Consider the following 10,073-nt stretch of genomic DNA (forward strand, 5'->3'; position numbering starts at 1 on the left):
TACATCAAGAAAACAGCTGTAAGCAAATACAGTTGACTATCGAACAACTGCATGGGTCCACTTATATGTTGATTAAAAAATAAATAAATACTGTCAGTATATTTTCTCTTCCTTATGATTTTTTTAATAACATTTTCTTTCTCTACTTTGTTGTAAGAAAATAGTATATAATACAAATGTACAAAATACGTGTTAGTCGACTACTCATGTTATTTATCGGTAAGGCTAAGTAGGCTGCTGAAATAAAATACTAAAGACTAGGTGGCTTAGACAACAAGACTTTATTTCTTACAGTTCTGAAGGCTGGGAGTCCAAGTTCAAGGTGCCTGCAGGGTTGATATTTGATGAAGACTCTCACTTTGGGTTGCAAATGGCTGCTTTTCCATTGTGTCCTCTTGTGGTCTTTCCTCTAGGTGGAGAGAGAGAGAGAGAGAGAGAGAGAGAGAGAGAGAGAGAAGATGCAAGCTTTTGGCATCTCTTCTTATAAGGGCACTCTCATGACCTTGTCTAAACCTAACTGTTTCCCAAAGGCCCTATCTCCAAATACCATCTTACTGGGGGTTAGGGCTTAAACGTATGAAATTTGGGGGGACACAATTCAGTCCACGGCAGGGAGTTAATACCTGAGAGGCACTGAGTGTCTAGCACAGAGCAAGCTCAGTAAACTTGAGTGATCATTCCTCCTGCTCTAAATCAAAAAGCACTGACAGTATACGTGAGCGCGTTTGCACTCATGGAGCTCCTTACAGTTTACAAGGCGCTCTCCCCCTCATAACCAGTTCTGCTCGGAGCCTCTTGACCTCCCTATGAGGGAAGACTTTTCCAGATGAGAAAAGTGAGGAGAGGCTGAGAAATTTGCCAAAGTCACGTGCACTTAAGCAGCTTAGCCTCCTGACTCAGTCCAGTGTGTTTCCGTCTCCTTTTCTGAGATCACAGTCACCAGCTTTAAGCAGAGTGTGGCCCCCTGGACCCACGCCAAGGCTGCTGAGAAGCTTGCAAGAGGGTCTGAGTTACAGTGAATCAGCAAATCTACTTCGGGTCTCATGGAATATTTCAGAGTATTTTTGTCTTAGGTATTAAATTTCCCTTAGGGACAGACCTATTGACTTAGCTCTCTGTGACAAAGCAGCTCCATCCCGTCAGCAGTGAATACTGAACGTCATATCGGCAAAGTAATCAGAAGGAGCGACAATAGCGAAGTATCCCAATTCAGGGTTTCTCAATCTTTTGGCCCAGCCCATAATCCAAGTGGGTGGGAGAAAAATTTTGTTACCGTACGCCAGTAGAAATAGTTTCTACGTCTGAGATTCTTTTTCCTAAGGGATGGTAAACAGCAAATTGTTGCCATTCAAATTCATAACTATTGCTCTGGCTCATTTTAGATACCACTAGATTAGCCATGGAGAATGATCTAATTTCTCTATCGACTTCAGAAACAGTGGCTATATTTGCTATAGACGGCCAATAAGTCATTTTCAAAAATCAACTAATTTTCCAAGAAGTCTTATTATTTTATGTGAATTCCACTCAGATTTTAGAAACCCATGGTGAGACATGAAGGCCTCTGTTTCTTCCAGATGTTTACCTGTGTGAGCGGCCGGCCTTGTTTGTTTATCTAGGATTCCGTGTAGGTGATAGGACCTCCTCTGATTGGTATGTGTGCCTGTGACTGGATGTATAAAGCATTTTTTTGATTGTTAATCATCTAATTTGTGTGAGTGAAGGGAAGTTGTGGAGCAGTCCTCGGGGGTGGCGGCGGGGAGGGTGTCTGGGGGAAGTTGGTGAACTTTGCAATAAGAGCTGAGAAAGGTGCTTGAACATTCAATGGGGCAGGGTAAAGCCTTAATCCCAGTTCGGTTTACTTACTGCCTTTCGTTCAACCAGAAAGCAGCCTTCAGTCTCCGAACGGGATCTTCGTGGAAGTTTGGCTGGGGTTATAGGCTCATGAACCTGTGAAAGAATGTAGCTTCCTGCCTAGAGGGAGATGACATGTGGGAGGCAGGGTTCTAGTGTGACCGACCAGGCCTGTCATCAGAGTCTGCTGCTAATGCTGAGCCAGATATAGGTCAGGAAGCCAAGGGGAAAATCTACACTTAAGACTGGAGCTAGCTTTCATGGTGAACCAGCACATGAGCTAAAGACCAGGAGTTGTGGGGACCAGGGTCTCTGTTTCTAAGACAACCTGAATTAATTAAGGCAAAAATATCTGTGCTCTGTTAACCTGTCCCTTTTACATTGTTCTATTTTCTTGCTCGTGCTTTAGATTTTCAACTGGAACCTTCCCTGCCTTCAAATCTAGGTAAAATTGATGGAAACCTTCCATTTTCACACCATTGGATATTTAAAGCTATTCCTAAAATGCTTGCAGATCTCAGGGGAGGAGGGCATGCTTGCTTTCTGAAGACATAAAATTCTGCCCCTTGATGTTCACATACATCTGAAGCTCTCACAAATCCCGATGAGTGTCGTAGACCCTCCTAGAGATTTGGGAGTAGGCAAAGAGGATGATGGGCAGCAGGGGGCCAAGAGATAGAGGAGGGTTTTACTTTACAGACATGCATCGGAACAGGAGGCATCTCCATTCAGAAAACATTTTTCGGTCACCTCACCGGACTGGATTCCGTTTAGTCTCCACCTTACCATCTTTTTGGCTCCTCCCCTCCTCACATATCTCTCCCTTTTTCTTTCGGTGGCAAAACAACCTGTTTATTCCCTGTCTCCCCACTCTCCGAAGTCTCGGTTCTTGCTGATATTCATCCCATAAGGTTTTATCTACCCCCGCCTGGTCTGCTAACAATAGCTCCTGCACCAGTTCTGTGGCCAGCTGTACTCTCTCTTTTAAATTTCACTTCTCTGGAAAGTTCCTTTTAGAAGCGCATACATAGTTCAGCTGAATTAAAGCGATCAGGGCAGGGCTGCTGGCAGGCTTGTGCGTGCCTGGAAACCCGGCCTTGTTGCCCTGGCCTCCTCGGTTCTGGCGTGTGCCCACAGGGAACAGAGGAGCTGGCCCGCAGGGGAACCCAGCAGCTGGCTTGGGGTTTTTGGGGCGTGGGGGTGCGGCTTCTGCCCAGTCACCATGACCACTGTTCTGGCGTTCCAGAAGTTCTCCTGGGAGAGGGAACACGTTCTAGACATACCTATTGAGAAATAAAATGCCCTGAAGCTTTTCTTTCTTTCTTTCTTTCTTTTTTTGAAATAGATTTTATTTTTTTAGAGTAGTTTTAGGTTCACAGCAAAATTAAGATACGGGTATGGAAATTTCCCATGTACCCCCTGCCCCACCGACAACTTTCCTCATTATCTACATCGTCCTCCAGAGAGGTTCATTTGCTACAATTGATAAACGTACACTGACACATCATTATCACCCAAAGTCCATGGTTTCCATTGGGTTCACTCTTGATGTTGTACATGCTATAGGTTTGGACATAGGTATAATGACATGTATCCACCATTACACAGTATGAAACAGAATAGTTTCATTGCTCTAAAAATCCTCTGTGTCCCAGTTCTTCATCCCTCCCTCACCTCTACCCCAAAGTTTTCATCTTAAAAATAAATGTGAAGTTTGACTTTCATTCATAATCTATTCATATTTGTACAAATATAAAAATAATGTATTCTTCAAGTTTGCCGTGTTTGTATATTTACCTTGCCTACTCTGTGCCAGGCACTACACTAAGCTTTGGGAATTGAGTGGATATGGAATTTAGGGTCTCGGCAGAGAAACAAATATTAATCGGTCAGCCCAACCAGTGAAAAGCACACCGCCACAGTATCGATCTGGAGGCTGCATACCTTCGGGCATCTGGTAAACAAGGGTATTAAGTGCTGTCTTAATTTTCTCCAAGACCTTCTGAATCTTTCTCAACATTTGGCTCCCAGTAGGCACTTAGTAGACATCGTCTGAATGGTTGAGAAAGTGGTAAATGTCTGAATGGTTAAGTTTGACTTGGATTCTCATCTACAGGTGTGATGGCTAATTTTATAAGTAACCTTGACTGTCCTAAAGGATGCCCTAAAGGTAGCTGGTAAACATTATTTCTGATTCTGTGAGAGCATTTCTGGAAGAAATTACCATTCGATCTAATAGTCGGAGTAAAGGGATCAGCCCCCACCAGTGTGGGCGGTCATCATCCAATCCACCGGAGGCCTGAATGAAACAGAAAGGCAAAGGAAGGGTGAATGTCATCTCTTTTCTTGAGTTGGGACGACCATCTTCTCCTGCCTGAGACATTGGAGTCCCTGGTTCTCAGGCCTTTGACTTTTCAGACCGGTACTTGCAGCATCAGCTCCCTCTGGTTCTCAGGCCTTTGAATACTGAACTACACTGCCAGCTCTCCTGGTCTCCAGCTGGTAGCCAGCTGATCATGGGACTTCTCAACCTTCATAACCATGTGAGTCAATTTCTATAATACATAATGTCTCTCTCTCATATATATATGTGTGTGTGTGTGTGTGTGTGTGTGTGTGTGTGTGTGTGTGTATAATCTTCTTATAGCATATATATATCTTCTTATATCATATATAATATATCTTCTTGGTTCTGTTTCTCTGGAGAACCCTAACTAATATAAGAAACTTGGTACAGCCACTCTGGGTTAGAGATAAAATCCATGAAATGAAATTAAGAAACACTGATGCTTTAATGGTCTTCAGAGATGATGCAGCTTAATCCCTTAATAGAGAGTTGAGGAGGATGAGGCCTAGAGAAATAACACAGACATACAACTCAATTAAACTAGAATGAACTAGACCCCAAATTTCTGGATTAGGCAGCTATGGATCTGAATCCACTGCCCATGCTACCCGTCCTTTGAGGCACACTCAGATAAATGACTGATATCACCAGGTGGTAGAGATGGCAACAAACATAACATAGGCCATCACCTGATAGGAATCATCATCCTGCTGGTGTCACCAGGGCCAGAGTTAACAAAAGTCAAGGTCATAGTGTAGATGCTGGCTGCTTCCCTAACCCCCTGGCTGCCTGGTTAAGGGCGTGTGGCTGAGAGAAGCAGCGCACCAGGAGCCAGGGAGATGGCTTGGCATGTATGTGCACTCTGTAAGCTATCTTCGGTCCACGCCTGGCTGGGTTTCTGTTTTAATTAGGTGGATGATGATGCCATCCTTAGAGGTCTTCTGACTCCTGTAGTAGGGGTTCCCTCATTGACGGGGCTTCAGTGACCTCTTGGGGATCTTCTTAGGGGTCTTAGGAGAAGCACTAGTGAGCTGCACAGATGTTGGTAATTCTGCAAGGGGTGATACTGATGTGTGTGTGTGTGTGTGTGTGTGTGTGTGTGTGTGTGTGTGTGTGTGTATACACAAAGTTTAATACTGAAAGCTAATGAATGCCAGGAAGAGGGAAAGATGGGAAGCCTGCTCAGCATTGCTCCATAAGCAAAGAGTCCACCCTCAGATACTTTTCTTGGGTTACCGTTACTGAGAAATTATTTTCTGGTTCTGGAATATGCAGAAAATGTGTTTTTCTGGGGTTACAGCTCACCCTCGTAATGGGCTGTTTATTTGCTGCATGAGTGAAAAAAGGGTTTTTAGTAGATATTTATATAACTGCATAAGTGGAGCCTTTGTTTAGAAGGTCTCTCTTAGTAGCATTATTATTTATTCATTATAGTCCTTGAAAGAATCTAAGTAATCTTAAAATTGAAAGGCACCTTAAACATGAGCGAAGGCCTTGTACATGCCAGGTACTGTATTGTACTGGATTTTGGGATACAGAGAGGGTTCTGACAGACCTGTTACTCTGAAGATCAACTTTCTACAACATCCCACACACCCCTGTCACAGTTTACAAGGCAGTAGCACTTTCTATATGTAATCCGAACCCTGGCTAGTGGTCATTGGCCCTGTGCTTTAACAGTTGGGGTGCTTGGATGCTTGCTACCTCACAAGGTTTCTCTGATTTCTGAATTTCCTGATACCATGGATTTAGATCTCTGCCCTACCCACCCCACTCTCCAGGTTCAAATAAAGAATTCTGCCCAATGAGGCTGCCACATCCTTTGACACAAGACCAAGTGGCCTCACTTCCATCGGCTTATGCTCCTGAGATACCATTCCCAGACCTGACATCATCCTAGTCGGGCTTCTCACCATTTATTTGCCATTGTCTTCTTAAAATCATGGCCTCCGGAATGGACCTGACCCTGGAGCAGGGCAGCACAGGGCTTGCGGGAGGAGGTCAGGGCTACCACTGAGACCCAAATGCCACTTCTTCTGGAAGCAGTGGGGTCATGGATAATTTTCCTAAAGGCAAGAGACTTTTTTTCTCAAATTTCTAACATTCAGACTCTTCATTAAGTCACCCGATTTCTCTCTTGTCCACATTAGGATGGTATAATAAAGCCATATGTCTCTCATCCCCTTTGTTGTTATGAATGATAATATTCATTTATTTATAAAAATGTTGACCAACTATGGGACGTCTAGTGTAGCAAAGGCCCTTCCCTATTTTATGGATTTCTGAAAGCCTGACCTGTGGTTTGACCTGCAAAGAGAATGGCAGGAATCCCTTTGTCTTTCCAGAATAATTCCAGGTCACCGTGAGCCCAAGAATGGCTCAGTCTCTTTCATTCAGTTTCAGTCATTGGAGCAAATTCGTGTCTCTGGGTTCAAGGTGACAAGACCCTTGGAATTCTCAAAGATAGATTTTGAAATATCTATTTTACATACATAACAAATAAATATAAATGACAATAATTGTCAAATATACTTTTAGTGCACAATTTCAGCCAATCTTTACATCAACCCTGTAACACTTTTTAAAAATGAGGAAGCTGAGGTGCAGGGAGTGAGGTCATCTGTCCAAGGACCCAGAACCGGTCAGCGGTAAAGGCAGGACATGGACTCAACTCACCTGCCTGGGATTCAGCAATCAGGAGCAGTGACCGAGACAGACTCAGGGCCTTCCTTGAGCCAGGTGTCAGGGAGAACAAGGCAGCATGGGGCAGACAGCAGAGTGAGCCCCAGAGCTCACCCAAGGTGGTGTTCTAGTCGGGGAACCAGATAACCTGCGCGCGCGCGCGCGCGCACACACACACACACACACACACACACACACACACACACTGTCAGGCAGAGGAGGGCAAGACTCCTATTCTGGGTGAATCAGGGAAGGCTTTAACTAAAGAGGCCTCTAGGACTTCCAAAGACAATCGAATTTCAACAGGAGGAGGGGGCAGGGGAACAAATGTTGCATATCCTTCCAGGCGAGAAAACAGCATGAACAAAGCTGGGGGAGGAGGGGCACAGCGTGGCACCTCCCAAAAGAGGGCTGGATGTGGGCAGAATGTGGGACCTGGGGGAGGAGGTTACACATGGGGAAGGGGCACGGGTAAGACAGACTCGGTGCGGCTTCTGTTTTGAAGAATTTTCACATAATACTCTTTCACAGCCATTCTTCAAAAATTTGTTTTTGTGGGCCTCTCTGCTTCAAATGCTCTCCTCTTTCCGTTTCCACCTTGGAGTTCCAGCCTAAGAATAAATGCATCTCTTCCCTGAAGTGGTTATTGATCCCTGTGGCAGGAAGTGTGCCCCACCTCTCCTGAGGCCACTGGAGTCGGTTCTTGGCAGTCACCTTGCCAGAGGTAATTATTTGGGCCTAAGTGCCCTGGGGAGCCCTAGAAGGGAGAAATGGTACCCTGTTCCTCTCTGTCCTATTACTGGCCTTGCATGTGGGTGTCTTAGCTTCATCCTGACTCTTTCTTCAGTCCTGCCTTCCCAGCCCCCTCCTGCTGAATTAGTTAGTGAACTTGCCGTGGGAGCCCCCTCAATCAAGCCCCCAGCCTTGACACTCACTGCGTAATAAATTCATTATTCTCTGGGGAACAGATAGAACCAAGCTGTAACCATTATCTAGTCTTGAGACCCCTTACCAAGGCTGCACTCCCCTCACCCAGAAAATATGCCAGGCAAAGGAAGGAGAAAGCCTCCTGCCTGCAGAATCTCATGCAGAAGCCCCTCTAGGTCTACAAAGGAGGCTTGCTTCCTAATGTTTCAATTGGACAGTTAAAAAACCAAACATTTGCCCCTCGTTTCTACAAATGCGGTATTAGAATCATGATAGCATGGCTTTGTGGGCTCCCTTTCTGCCCTAGGGGAAGGAAAAAGGGGTTTGAAGCTACTGTCTGTTGGCTCCCTCAGAACTTGGCTGCAGACTCAGGGACCCGTCAAGATTTACCCTGTGGCCAAGGAGAGGCCTGTTGGTAAGGAAATAAAAGGAACACAGTCTCTTACAGTCCAGAACTTCCTTATTACTGTGATAGAAAACATCAGGGTGAGGCCTACATAACCCAGAGAGGCCTGTTATGCCTCATTTGCTCCTGAGTCCAGAGTCCTCTGCAAGCCCCAGCTTCCAGCCAGTGCTGACTAGGGCAAGGTGCAAATTGCTCACCTTGGACTTCAGAGGCCACCTGAGGTTTGCTTTGCCTTTCCCCATTTGAGGATTCCCATGCTTTGGTGAAGATGGAAGCAGAAAGAATTAAATGCCTTGATTTTCTTCTGTGGTCTGCCATCATAATCCCAAGCCTTCCCCATTTCTTTCCTTCTAGTAAAGCTGAAAGGGCCCCTTTTGTTGGCCTTAAGGTGTTCCCTTAGTTCCATTTGGGGCCTTAGCCTGCCCACCTGCCCTCACGCTCTGTGCCACATCGGTGTCTTTCTTGTGCCTCCAGAATGCAGCAAATAGCCGTGCAGATTGTTCACGGCACAACTCTACAGGTGCCATTCACAGAGGTGATGAGGAGAATTGCACGATGGTACACAGTGGCCCGGTGCGTCTCCTTCCGTACCTCATACACTGCCTTTGTCGTGTCAGGTCCATCAGAGGCTTCCTTGAGTTGGCGGCTCTGAGTTCCTTTCCCCCTTTTTCGAGAGTCTTGCACAGTGAAACGTTTCTCTGTTATAAGAAGAAAAAAAAGTTTATCGTGACAAGTGGTGATTAATATATGGCCTCAGTGCTGAGGAGAAACTAAGGGAGTGATGAGGAAAGGTACAATGGAGCACGTAGGCCTTAAATAAAAGGATAACTTCTACTCAGTTCTAGAAGATTCTTGCCATGCAGGGGATGCCAGCAGAATGTTGTCATGTCGTCTGGTTCATTTAACAGAAGTAGAAATCTGTATTTTTAGATGAAGTCTCCTGCTTTTTAAATGTTGGCTCAAATGAAAACAAATTAAGAAACAAATATCACGATGGAACCAAAGAAAACAACTGTGAACAGTTTTTATCCTACTGTTCTCAGGTGGCAGTGATTTCTGCTTCACACCCCAAAAGGCAAAATTGTCACAGAGCAATAAAACTGTCATCAGAGGTCTGCCTCAGGTGACAAAGACTCTCTTTTGAGGCAGCATCCTGGAGTTTGAAGGGCTGTCTGGCTCGGTGGCCCCTACAGGGCCTGCAGGATTTTCCCACTGAGATAGCACCTCCCCTCCCCCACTTGGTTTCATAACCTCTTGATGAACAACACATCTTTGCCCTCACGGCAAGGCTGGGACATGTGACCTCTAGGGATGACAGTCAGTTTGGATGCAGTGGTGTGCCCTTACCAGTCATAAAATAGTGAAATAGTTCTGGGGTGGTGAAGACCCCCTGAGTGCCGTCCCCCTACTGCCCCCTCCCCAGCTTTCAGGGCCTCCTAGGAACTAAAGAGCAAGAAAGAGTTAATATCAAGCACAGCAGGAAGCCTCCTGGCACCAAACCGATTGCTAAATACTTTAAATATTACCCACATGGTTTCCATTTACAGAAAAAGGAAGTTTAGAGATTTTCTCAGTTTTGCCCGGAAACTCCTGCCTGGTAATACAACTGGATCATCAACCCAGGTCTTAATTTGGCTCTATTTTCATGAGAGCATGTGATTTTCAGATATTTAACAGCTCTGAGTATTGAATTTTTAAGACCATCATAGGTTCCTAGGTCTTCAGAGGAGGGAAACACATGTGGGAAAGAGCAACGTCCACAAGAAGGACCGCGGTAAGTATAGGGCGCTGGTTAGGAACATGCCCCTGGGAGGCTCTGCCTCTTCAGCTCGGGCTTCAGAACGAACATGGAGCTGG

The sequence above is a fragment of the Pteropus vampyrus genome, unplaced genomic scaffold, assembly GCF_000151845.1.
Source record: "Pteropus vampyrus isolate Shadow unplaced genomic scaffold, Pvam_2.0 Scaffold768, whole genome shotgun sequence".
In the NCBI taxonomy this organism is placed as follows: domain Eukaryota; kingdom Metazoa; phylum Chordata; class Mammalia; order Chiroptera; family Pteropodidae; genus Pteropus; species Pteropus vampyrus.